The following is a 12,698-nucleotide window of genomic DNA, read 5'->3' as shown; positions in this document are numbered from 1 at the left end:
TCCTCACCAGCTATGATGGACGTGAGCACAACAGGAAGAAATGGAAACATGCACGGCAGAGTTTGAGAACCACTGCTCTCCTGTATGGGTTCACCTCAATTGCAGTGGACTCCAGTGACACTTCAGAGTTGTACCAAAATGTATTAGTCTTAATTACACTTATTATCTAAAATTTAGAAGATCGTTTTTTTTGGTCATTCCAGTGAAGTAAGATTCATCTGCTAGCCACAAGAGAGGAACAAGCAATAACATTCCTCTCCCTGAAAGAGAAACAAGCAAAGTCCTCAGGTACACCAAAAACAGAGATTAAAGGGCTGGGAACCATGTGTCTATTAAGAGCTTTAGATAAGGTATCATAAAAGGAGGACCAGAATGGATAGTCTTGCACAGGAGAAGAACATGTGCACATGATTGACAGGTGAGAGAGAGGATCTGTCACACATATCACCGGAATTAAATAGTTTAAGTCTAACTTGGGTCAAATGTGTCCTGTGAAAAATCTTAAACTGTATCAGTGTCAGACTAGCACAAGGAGAGGTGGTGTTGACTCTTTCCAGGGCCTTCTGCCACCAGTCATCTGAAAAAGTAACATTGAGTTCTGATTGTTTCTAACTGTTAAAAGAAATGGAGATGCAGTCAGCTTAACTACAGCTGAAATAATTCTGCGAAATGCAGGGTAATGGTGAGTTTACACATAGGCAAGGCGCGTTATGAATGTCATTATTTGCGTCATTCTTGGCACATTCCTGACATTCTTAACATGACTTAATGCATCTGAATAGGTTTCTTAATAGTGCGTGATATTTGTGATTTTCTTGGAGCATGTTTTTGGCTGTCAAAAAAATCTTCCACAAATGTCACGCACCACCCTCATTTCGCCTCATGTCATAGAGATCGCAACTGAGCGTGTTGATCCGTCTTGATTAGTGGTGATCCTTAATATAGCGTGACAGCGTTCTTCTCTGACGTGCGCACAATTAAACCCTGCTGCACCACATTCAGTTGCAATGCTGCAGTATGCTGAAGAAGGACAGTGACACCAGATCGGCTAAAAGTTTCATTCCAGTGCTGCCACCTGCTGCATGTGCCTGATGTTTGGGAAAACGAGCGAGACGAGAGCCGCGTGAAGCCGCACATCTGGCTCTCTGTCTCCTCCTCCTTTCTGCACCACTCCATGGCACAGAGCTCAACTAAGCATGCAGTCACAAAGTTCTTTTGCTGTGGATTTTGAGGAGCAAACTGGTGTGATCTGAATTGTTCAGCAACTGACGGTTAGATGAATATGGGTGTGTTTGTGGAGACAGTTCGCTTCATTCACAGTGTGACAGAACTTAACGATGTGCTGTTACACGCGATGGCGCGCAACAGCGCGGAACATTATTCTTGATCGTGAATTTTCGCAGCAAAAGTAGAGCGACACACCGGGCGAAGGAGGCGCGTCCATCGCCACGCGACCCCCGCGAATTTGTACCGTCTGATCGTGCCCTGTTTGAACGCAGCATAAGAGTATCAAAAAAAATAAAAAGTTTATCAACAAAGAGTTGTTTAAAGAAAACTAAGCCCTTATCCTTCCACAATGAAAAACTGGGTCAACAGTTCAGGGTGTAAATAAATGGTTGTCACAAATGGGCATTAGTGTGGAAGCAGAATAAATTTTAAACTGGCAACAAAATTGCTTCCAAATCTTTACTGTAGATAAAACAATTTGGTTTGAGGTATAATTTATAGGATATGAGTTTAGAGGGGCGCAGACCAAAGTTGCTAGAGAGACAGAGCTATATGAACGAGCCTCCATTTGACACCAGTCTGTTTTAGGGGAGTTATACCACATGTAAATTTTTTGGATATTGGTTGCCAAATAATATGCCAAGAAATTTGGTAGTGCTAGGCCTCCATCATTTTGAGCTCTTTGTAGGGTTGAATATTTTACCCTTGGAGTCTTACCGACTCAAATAAAAGTTGAAATGTTCCTATCTAGTTCTTTAAAAAAGATTTTAGGAGAAATACTGGCAAACATTGAAAAAGGAACAAGATTCTTGGGACCACATTCATTTCTATTGTGTTGATTCTGCCTAGTAGAGATGGGGAAAGCATTCCAATGCTGGAGATCTGACTTCACCTCTTTGACTGTTTTTATGATGTTATTTTTGCAAAGTGAGGTGAGATCATGTGAAATACTGATACCTAGATAGCGAAAAGTGGAAAGAGCTAGTTTAAAGGGTAATGTTTGACCTGGGATCTGTTTTGCAGCATCATCCACAGGAAAACATTCACTGATTAAAGTTTAGTTTATAACCTGAAAAAGAGCCAAACGTTTGTAGAATTTCAAGGATATGATTTATACTAATGGTGGGGTTTGATATGTAAAGAAGAAGGTCGTCGACATAAAGCGACACCCTGTGCTCAATTCCTTTTGGACAGATACCAGTGATAAGTGAAGAGCTTTTAATGGCCATGGACAGGGGTTCAATTGCAATGGCAAATAACAGTGGCGACAAGGGGCAACCCTGTTGGCAGCTGCACGCTAAGGGGAAATATTCTGACCGGGGGGAGTTGGTGATCACACGAGCAGTGGCTGCATTGTATAACAGTTGAATCCATGATATAAATTTTGGACCAAAACCAAATCTTTTAAGAACTGAGAATAAATATCCCCACTCCACCCAGTCGAAAGCCTTTTCTGCATCCATTGATACTACCATTTCAGGATCATGTGTACGAGACTCTGAAAGGAAAATATTGAGTAGCCAACGAATATTCAAGTATAGTTGCCTGCCCCTTATAAAGCCAGTTTGATTGCTAGAGATTATGTTTGGCAGGCAGTACGTGCTCTTTGTGCACCTTAAAAGTAGCTCTGCTTTGTTGGTGGTAATGATATCAAATTCAGTTTGGAGCTTTAATCTCTCCATTTGAAGTGAGGAATTAGGAGACGGGTAGTTATCAGTTGGCCAGATCACTTCTAGTAATTCTTACTGTCTTTCCCTTCCCTATTTTTTAACCTGGCACAGTAGGAAATAATCTCACCATGTATTACTGCTTTAAGAGTTTACCATAAAAACGAGGGAGAAGTAGATTCAGATTTATTAGTTTGAATAAAGAGAGAAATCTTATCAGAAACAAATTCACAAAAAGTGTCAGAGGATAACAATCCTGTGTTAAGACGCCAAGTTGGTTGATTTTCACTTTTGGGAATAAGCTGTATATCTAGCAGAAGAGGGGCGTGATCTGAAATAACTATTGTAGAATACGAGGTCTGTCCAAAAAGTATCAGACCTTTTTATTTTTTGCAAAAACCATATGGATTTGAATCACGTGTGATTGCATCAGCCAAGCTTGAACCTTCGTGCGCATGCATGAGTTTTTTCACGCCTGTTGGTTGCATCATTCGCCTGTGAGCAGGCTTTGTGTGAGCAGTGGTCCACCCCTCTCGTCGGATTTTTATTGCGAATAAATGTCTGAATGATTTGGAGCTTTGCTGCATCAAATTTTTCCAGAAACTGTGAGAGACCTCCAGGTGGACACCATTCGGAAAATTCAGATGTCTTTCAGGGACCATTTTATGGGGATTACACAGATTAAGGAGTGCTCCAGCCGGTTTAAAGACCGCCCACAGTGTCTGAGAGCGCGGCGCACTCCGACAGGCTGACACCCCGCTGAAACAACCAGATCATTTCCAACGTTTTTGGCTTTGTTGATCCGGGACGTCGTCTGACTTCCACAAAAAAGGCATAAGGCGTGGACATCAGCACTTTTTCGGCACATTCCACTGTTACAGGAGTTTTTTTCATGGAAAAAGAAGCGGACGGATGCGCCACTGTGCCGCTCATTGCGCGGGACAAAACCACCTCCGTGTTGGTCTCACAGGACGGCTTTGAGATGGATTTCAGACGGCTGTTGGTGGCTTTTTAGTCGTATGACTATCCGAGAAATTGTGCATGAGCTGGTCATGCCCCAACATGTCCTGTGAGGCTTCATCACGGCGTTGCTTTGCGCCATGCGGCTCCACCGCGACGCACGGAATTTCTCCGCTCCTCTTTCCATGACAAAAACTCCTGTAACAGTGGAATGTGCCGTTCATTTCTAAACTGGACGCTGTGTTTTATCCGGGACGTCCTCTGACTAGCACAGGAATTGTGGAAGACGTGGACATCAGCACTTTTTCGGCACATTGAGACAGACATGCGAAGGAATTCCGCGTGTCGCGGTGGAGCCGCATGGCGCAAAGCAACGCTGTGATGAAGCCTCACAGGACATGTTGGGGCATGTCCAGCTCATGCACAATTTCTCGGATAGTCACACGACTAAAAAGCCACCGACAGCCGTCTGAAATCCATCTCAAAGCCGTCCTGTGAGACCAACACGGAGGTGGTTTTGTCCCGCGCAATGAGCGGCACGGTGGCGCATCCGTCCGCTTCTTTTTCCACGCCTTATGCCTTTTTTGTGGAAGTCAGACGACGTCCCGGATCAACAAAGCCTTCACGTTGGAAATGATCTGGTTGTTTCAGCGGGGTGTCAGCCTGTCGGAGTGCGCCGCGCTCTCAGGCGCTGTGGGCGGTCTTTAAACCGGCTGGAGCACTCCTTAATCTGTGTAATCCCCATAAAATGGTCCCTGAAAGCCATCTGAATTTTCCGAATCGTGTCCACCTGGAGGTCTCTCACAGTTTCTGGAAAAATTTGATGCAGCAAAGCTCCAAATCGTTCAGACATTTATTCGCAATAAAAATCCGACGAGAGGGGTGGACCAGTGCTCACTCAAAGCCTGCTCACAGGCGAATGACGCAACCGACGGGCGTGAAAAAACTCACGCATGCGCACAAAGGTTCAAGCTTGGCTGACGCAATCACACGTGATTCAAATCCATATGGTTTTTGCAAAAAATAAAAAGGTCCGATACTTTTTGAACAGACCTTGTATTTGCATGAATTTACTGCAGGTAATAAATAATATTTTATCTCAAAAATAATAGTCAATCCGAGAATGAATCCGATGGACATGCGAATAAAATGAAAACTCTTTTGTTGGGTGATTGTGACGCCATGCGTCCACACAGCCTATTTGATCCATACGTGTAGTGAGGGCTCTTGCCATCTTTGATGTAGTCATATTTTTCGAATTTGATTTATAGGGTCATTTACTAAATTGAGGTCTCCCTCAAAGATTAAGTGGTGTGTAATCAGACAAGGGATTAGTGAGAACAAGGCTGTAATAAAGCTAGAGGAGTCCCAGTTGGGAGCATATACACAGGTCAAACTGTAGCAGTTTGCCAACCACAGTAATATAGCGGACGTTTGGGTCTGGTAAAACTTGTTCAGGTAAGAACTGCAATTTCTTGTGTATTAATATTACTGTGCCTCTTGAACGGCTATTAAAATTTGAATGAAACACCTGTCCAACCCAAGGTTAACGTAGTCTAGAGTGGTCACATACACGCATGTGGGTATCCTGAAGAAAAGCAATTTCTGATTTCAGCTGCTTAAGGTGTGAAAAGATTCTAGTTCTTTTAATAGGTTCACCAAGTCCTCTCTCATTCCAGTTTGTAAACCTAATGGAACCCAGCCTATCCATTGGGTCTAAAATAGTCATTTACAGTTAGATGATATAATTTGTGACAATATGGCATAGATAATCGTCCAAATGGCATGCAACCAGTAGAGCAAAGACATAACAGTATGGACACTGCAACAGAGTAAATTAGTTGTAGAAATACAGAAAAGAAAACGTTCATGGTGATCCGTAGGTGGGCTGGATAGATAACACCAAAGCGTATTCCATCTTTGTAGAGCTGGCTCTTCACCTTGTTGAAGCTGGCCCGCTTCTTGGCGATTGTGTGGCTGAAATCTTCAAAAATCCTGATGGACTGTCCCAAGTACGAGACAATGCGGGGTTTTTTTTGCCCATTGCAACACCTTTTCTTTGTGGATATATTTGTGAAAGCGGACAGTAAAGGGCCGGGATCCTTGAAGCAGCTTTGGGGCCAGACAGCGATGCACGCGTTTTAGGTCAAAGTCCAGGTCTTGCAGCGCATCCCCGGTCACTTTCTTTAGAAGTGTGGCCATGAAGAGCCGGGAGTCAGTCCCCTCCGTTCTATCTGGGACACCGATCACTCTGAAGTTCTTTCTTTTAGAGCGTGAGATCAGGTCCTCCATGGCCAGCTGAAGTTTCTCGTTCTCCTGCTTGGCAATATCCAGTTGTGATTTCAGTGCGGTCACATCCTCCTCCAAAGCAGCAAGTCCGTCTGAGTGAGCAGTGAGGGCCGTCTCCATAGCGGTGATGGTGGTGGTATGTGATGTTACGGTCTCTGTGATCATTTGAAGTGAGGCTTGGATTGGAGCCAATGTTGCATTCATTGAATCGGTGAGCTCACCCGTTACACTTTTATGCAGCTTCCCCAACTCGCCAACTAATATATTTAATGTTAGAGGCTCCGCGCTAGCTGCTTCATCGTTAGCCGTCTTGTGAGGTGAGTGCTGAGTTAGTTAAAATGCTGAGTTAGCTGAGGTTGATCTTTACCACGACTGCTGTGAGATTTACTCATTCTGACTTCTGTTGCAGTGTAATGGATCGTCTTCTCTGGTGTGTGGCTGAGCACCACACACTGTACGACCAAACCTGTTAGATCTATGATTTTTTTGTCTCCACGTGTGTGGTCTCTCAGGTTTTGGAAACCAACAGATAATTTTAAAATCCTGCCATGTGAACCAGGCTTTAGTAAGCAAAATTTGTGACAAAACTCGGTGTGTAGTTGGAAGAAAAATCTTAAGTATCAGAGAGCAACTTACGTGCATCTGATCACTACGATGCCATAACCAGAAACCATCAGAATGCATCTTTTTACCCTTTTAGAATACCTCTTAAATTATGTCAAAGTTAGCCATCTTCGAACTTGTCAAAGATCTGTGTCCCAAGAATGTTCTCTGTGAATTTGAAGACTGTAGCAGTAATAGAACTGGACATATGCTGTACACAGACAGACAGATGGACAAACAGAAGGCAGGTCTTCGCGATACCTGATGGCCATATGCCTCGAGGCCTCGGGTAAAAATGGTAATTTCCTCACTTATCAATTGATTTCTGATGAAGTGTTTCATGAATTCAGCATAGAGATTCATTCAAGGAGCAGAGGTGGTGACCAAGTGGTTAATGCGCTTGGTTTCAGTGCAGAAGGTTCTCTGTTCAAACACCACCCCTGCCACATTCCATCTGGATCTCCTCCAAAATTTAATGGAGTCTTCCATGGCCTGATATCTATCTGTGGTGAAAATGTTGTCAAAATCTGTGCACATGATGTAACAGACAGACAAATCGATAAATACCGATAAATGGACTGCATTTATATAGCGCTTTTCCATCTGCATCAGACACTCAAAGCGCTTTACAATTATGCCTCACATTCACCCCGATTTCAGGGTGCTGCCATACAAGGCGCTCACTACACACCGGGAGCAATAGGGGATTAAAGGCCTTGCCCAAGGGCCCTGAGTGATTTTCCAGTCAGGTGGGGATTTGAACCCATGATCTTCTGGACTCAAGCCCAACACCTTAAACACTAGACCATTTACACATTTTACAGCCTTCGGGCCGGTCCCCGGGTCCGGGTTCCGTGTCAGGGCCTCCCGGACGGTCTTCTCCACGTCCCAGGTAAGGGTGCCCACGACAGTGGACTCGGGGATGATGGTTTCAGGGGGGTCTGACAGCTCGGTCTTGACCTCCTCTTCATGCACCCGGGACAGGGCGTCAGATCGTTGGTTCTTTGTCCCGGGGCGGTAGGTGATCCGGAAGTCAAAACGCCCGAAGAACAGCGACCAGCGGGCTTGCCTGGGGTTCAGACGCTTCGCGGTCCGGATGTACTCCAGGTTCCGATGGTCTGTGAAAACCGTAAATGGTACCGATGCTCCCTCCAACAGGTGTCTCCACTCCTCAAGAGCCTCCTTCACCGCAAGAAGTTCCCGATTGCCGACGTCATAGTTCCGTTCAGCTGGGGTCAACCTGTGGGAAAAGGAGGCACAAGGATGGAGAACCTTGTCGGACTCCCCGCTCTGGGATAACACGGCTCCTATCCCCGAGTCAGAGGCGTCCACTTCAACTACGAACTGGCGCTTGGGATCGGGCTGCACCAGAACAGGTGCTGTCTAGAACCAGCGTTTCAACTCCCTAAACGTGGCTTCGCACTGATCCGACCAGGTGAAGGGGACTTTTGTGGAGGTCAGGGCTGTCAGGGGGCTAACTACCTGACTGTAGCCCTTGATGAACCTCCGGTAGAAATTTGCAAAGCCGAGGAACTGTTGCAGTTTCCTACGGCTTGTTGGGTGGGGCCAATCCCTCACCGCCGCAACCTTGGCCGGATCAGGGGCGACGGAGTTGGAGGAGATTATGAACCCCAGGAAGGACAAAGAAGTGCGGTGGAACTCACACTTCTCGCCCTTCACAAACAGCCGGTTCTCCAACAACCGCTGTAGGACCTGACGTACATGCTTGACATGAGTCTCAGGGTCCGGAGAAAAGATGAGGATGTCGTCTAGATACACGAAGACAAACCGGTGCAGGAAGTCCCGCAAGACGTCATTAACCAAAGCTTGGAACGTCGCAGGGGCGTTTGTGAGGCCGAACGGCATGACCAGGTACTCAAAGTGACCTAAGGGGGTGTTAAATGCTGTCTTCCACTCGTCTCCCTTCCGGATCCGAACCAGGTGGTACGCATTCCTAAGATCGAGTTTGGTTAATATTTGGGCTCCATGCAGGGGCGTGAACACCGAATCCAACAGAGGTAACTGGTATCGGTTGCGAACCGTGATCTCGTTCAGCCCTCTGTAATCGATGCATGGACGGAGTCCGCCGTCCTTTTTACCCACAAAAAAGAAACCAGCACCCATCGGGGAGGTGGAGTTCCGGATCAACCCGGCAGCTAACGAGTCCCGGATGTAGGTCTCCATTGATTCGCGTTCCAGACGTGAGAGGTTGTACAGCCTGCTGGACGGGTTCTCAGCGCCCGGAATCAAATCGATGGCACAATCGTACGGTCGGTGCGGGGCAAGGGCGAGTGCCAGATCTTTGCTGAAGACGTCAGCAAGATCGTGGTACTCACATGGCACCGCCGTCAGATTGGGCGGGACTTTGACCTCCTCCTTAGCTATCTCACCGGGTGGAACCGAGGATCCTAAACACTCCCGGTGGCAGGTTTCGCTCCACTGCGTCACAACCCCAGACGGCCAATCAATCCGGGGATTGTGTTTCAACACCCATGGAAAACCCAAAATCACTCGGGAGGTAGAAGGTGTTACATAAAACACAATCTCCTCCCTGTGATTCCCAGACACCACCAAAGTCACTGGCTGTGTCTGGTGTGTGATTGATGGAAGAAGAGTGCCATCTAGTGCTCGTACCTTCACAGGGGAAGGCAGAGCCACCAGAGGGAGCCCTACTTCCTTTGCCCATCTGCTGTCCAGCAGATTCCCTTCTGACCCCGTGTCTATAAGTGCTGGGGCGTGAAGGGTTAAATCCTCACAAAGGATTGTGACTTGGATTCGTGCTGATTTTCGGGGTTCCCCCGCGTGCGTGTTATGACCCACCCTTAGCCCAGTCTCTAAGGACGAGTGCTGCTGTTTTGACCGTTTGGGGCATTCTCTCTGTGTGTGCTCGGTAGAGCTGCAGAGAAAACACTCTCCACGGATCAGCCTCCTTTGTCTCTGATCTGATCGTTTTTTGGCCCTGCTCATTTCCCTAGCAACGTCAGCAGGGGGAGCTGTCGTCACGTGGAGAGCCCTGGCAGCGGAGCGTGGTGAAGTCGGCTTCCTTTCGGACCCGGGAGGAAGAGGGACGGCTTGTGCCTGACCACGCCCTTCGTCTCGCTCCCGTCGGTGTTCTGTTAATCGGTTGTCTAACCGTATAACCAGGTCGATAAGCCCATCTAAATCCTGTGGCTCGTCCTTCGCCACCGGGTGCTCCTTAAGGACCAGAGACAGTCCGTTTACAAAGGCGGCGCGGAGCGCAACAGCATTCCAGCCGGCTCGCGCTGCCGCGATGCGGAAGTCAACTGCATACTTCGCTACGCTCCGACGCCCCTGCCGTATCGACAGCAGCACACTTGAAGCGGTCTCGCCTCTATGAGGGTGGTCGAACACCTGTCGGAACTCCCTCACAAACTCAGTGTAAACCGTTAGGAGCCGTGAATTCTGCTCCCAAAGCGCCGTAGCCCAGGCGCGTGCCTCGCCTCGAAGCAAATTGATCACATAAGCCACCCGGCTAGCGTCTGCTGCGTACATGACGGGACGCTGTGAAAAGACGAGCGAGCACTGCATCAAGAAGTCCGCGCACGTCTCCACACAGCCTCCGTACGGCTCCGGAGGGCTTATGTATGCTTCAGGGGAAGGTGGGGGGGTTCGTTGAACGACCAGCGGAATGTCTGTCTCTGGCAAACGGTCAGCAGGAGGAGGTGCTGCAGCAGCGCCCTGAGCATGCGCTTCCACCTGGGCGGTGAGAGCCTCCATCCTACGATTGAGAATAATGCTCTGCTCGGTGACTAAGTCCAACCGAGCGGTAAAGGCGGTTAAGATGTGCTGCAGCTCACCCAACACGCCTCCTGCTGGCGCCTGTGCACCTCGCTCTTCCATTGGTTGTTCAAGCGATGGTTGACGCCCCTCAGGATCCATGACGCTGGCCGAGAAATCCTGTTGTGAAAGTGTCGTGACACGGACCCACAACAGGGGGCGTAAATGAACGGACAATGGATAAGCCAAAAGTAACAATTTAATGTTGTGAATCGCACAACGACGTACAGACAATAACAATATAATGATTGTCAATCATACACCAGGTGACGTGTGGGCAGGCTCGACGATGGAAGACGCCTGGTGAGAGAAGAGCCGATCCCACACAGCTTCCACTGCCAACGGAGCTGAAGAACACCGGAGCCGCCAAGCCCTGCGCCCCAGTGAGCCTCAATGAGCTCCATTTCTTTATACAGTCATCAGCCTCCAAACCAGCGGCATACGTGTAATTTCCCTCCATGAATTGCGGGTCATTTGAACGTCTTTTTCGGACTCCGTGTTGTGAAGTTGCAGACTTTTCTGCCAAACGTAGTTAATGCATGATCGAAATGTAATCGGCGTGCGCACTGCAAAAACTTTTAAAGTATGACGGGAGAGGAAAGAGTGAAAATGTCATTGACAAATCACAACCCTTTGCGGTCTCCGTCAATTAGCAGGTGCATATCAGGCTCCTGAGAGCCACACAGAGGGTTTGGTTCATCACACCCAGGGATATGTGTGAAACTTAACATGATCTTACAGTGCAGGCAGCAAGCAGCATTTTGTTAATAATCACCCACCTTGAATTACACCCTGCCTTGTTTAGGTGCTGTGTCTGAGCACAGTTTGACAAAATAAACAGCCAGGCTTTTAATCAAGGAAATGCGGTGCCCGCTTTTCTCGAGTCGGCGAGTGTCAGTGCTGAACTTAATTTCATACCTCTGTTATTGGCCACGTCCAGACTGCTCTGTCCAGTACATGCGAGGGGTTTTTAATAGAAATGCATTGTGATCAGACAGGATGCTTTGTCTGATGTGAGTGAAAATCTGTTATATATGGTGTTGATTACATGGAAACCCATACAAAAGCACTGGGACTTTTGCTTTTGTCCAGTGAGTGCGAATATCTGGTTTATATGATAATAGCATGATTTTAAAGTGTGTGTTGTGTATATATACGTATACAGTAAACCTCGCGTAAACCATGTTCTGGGTAAAAATGTTGAATAAAAAAAAAAAAAAAGGAAAACAATTGACGCAGCCAGTCAATCTGTTCCAGGACATGTGGAAAGTGAAGTGACTGCTCAACAGATGGTTTTCAGTGGCACAATAAGTGTCTGTGTCTAAGTCTCAGAGGTTACTAAACACAGCTGGAACTAGGATCACAAACTGTTGCAGCCCATAGCTGCTCCTACCACCTCAGGTAACTGCTATGGGATACAACCAACAACTAAACTGTGTGGGTTACATAGTAGGGCCTGGCGTACTGACCCAAACACTAACCCCAGCATAGGTCTTCAACAAGGTGGAGTGGAGATCTCGATAACCTTTGCTAAAAATTGAGCCACAGCGATATCTAACCTTATGCCATATTTTCAGATCATTCTTATGTACTTCACTACAGATGGAGCCAAATTTTGTAACTGACCTTTAGGTTTGTTCCTGGCTCTTGATCCCTTTAGAGAAGTGGATCAAGACATGATCAATCAAATGACACTGTGCTGCATCTAAAATGATTTACACATGCAAGAACTGTTATTAATTTAAGGTGCTAAAAATGATTTGGTGTCATTAACATTGCTTTGGCACCTCATACCAACACACCAAATTCCCATTGACTACTCCTCTTCCATCAAGGAAAAAGAACATCATTCTGAATGCATTATACTATGTGAGCGGTCAAGCACTATGGCCTCTCTTTATAAATGTGGGGAGTGGCCAGTGGTGGGCACAGCTAACCAAAATGTTAGCTTCAATAACTGCTAACCCACTAACTGAAAAGTTAACTTTTATCACTCTAAACTGATAAACCACGAAATAATTTAGCGGAAACTACAGCTAACCACTAACTTTTAGTATTGCCTCCGGTACGCTGTCAGCTGCTGACAAGCTAGTTTTGAGTTTAAGCACTGCCGACGCTTCTGAGTAGAATCAAAGGCGATAAACAGTGAGCCAG

General features: G+C 46.8%; 1 protein-coding gene across 1 annotated transcript in view; it reads left to right on the top strand.

Annotated features, from left to right (window-relative positions):
- kpna1 (karyopherin alpha 1 (importin alpha 5)) overlaps positions 1-12,698 on the top strand; it is an 80,523-nt gene that overhangs the window by 54,752 nt on the left and 13,073 nt on the right. The window lies entirely within an intron of this gene.

This window comes from Thalassophryne amazonica, chromosome 1 (assembly GCF_902500255.1).
Source record: "Thalassophryne amazonica chromosome 1, fThaAma1.1, whole genome shotgun sequence".
NCBI lineage: Eukaryota > Metazoa > Chordata > Actinopteri > Batrachoidiformes > Batrachoididae > Thalassophryne > Thalassophryne amazonica.
Note: the sequence above shows the minus strand (reverse complement) of the source record. Positions and strands in the feature narration are given on the sequence as shown.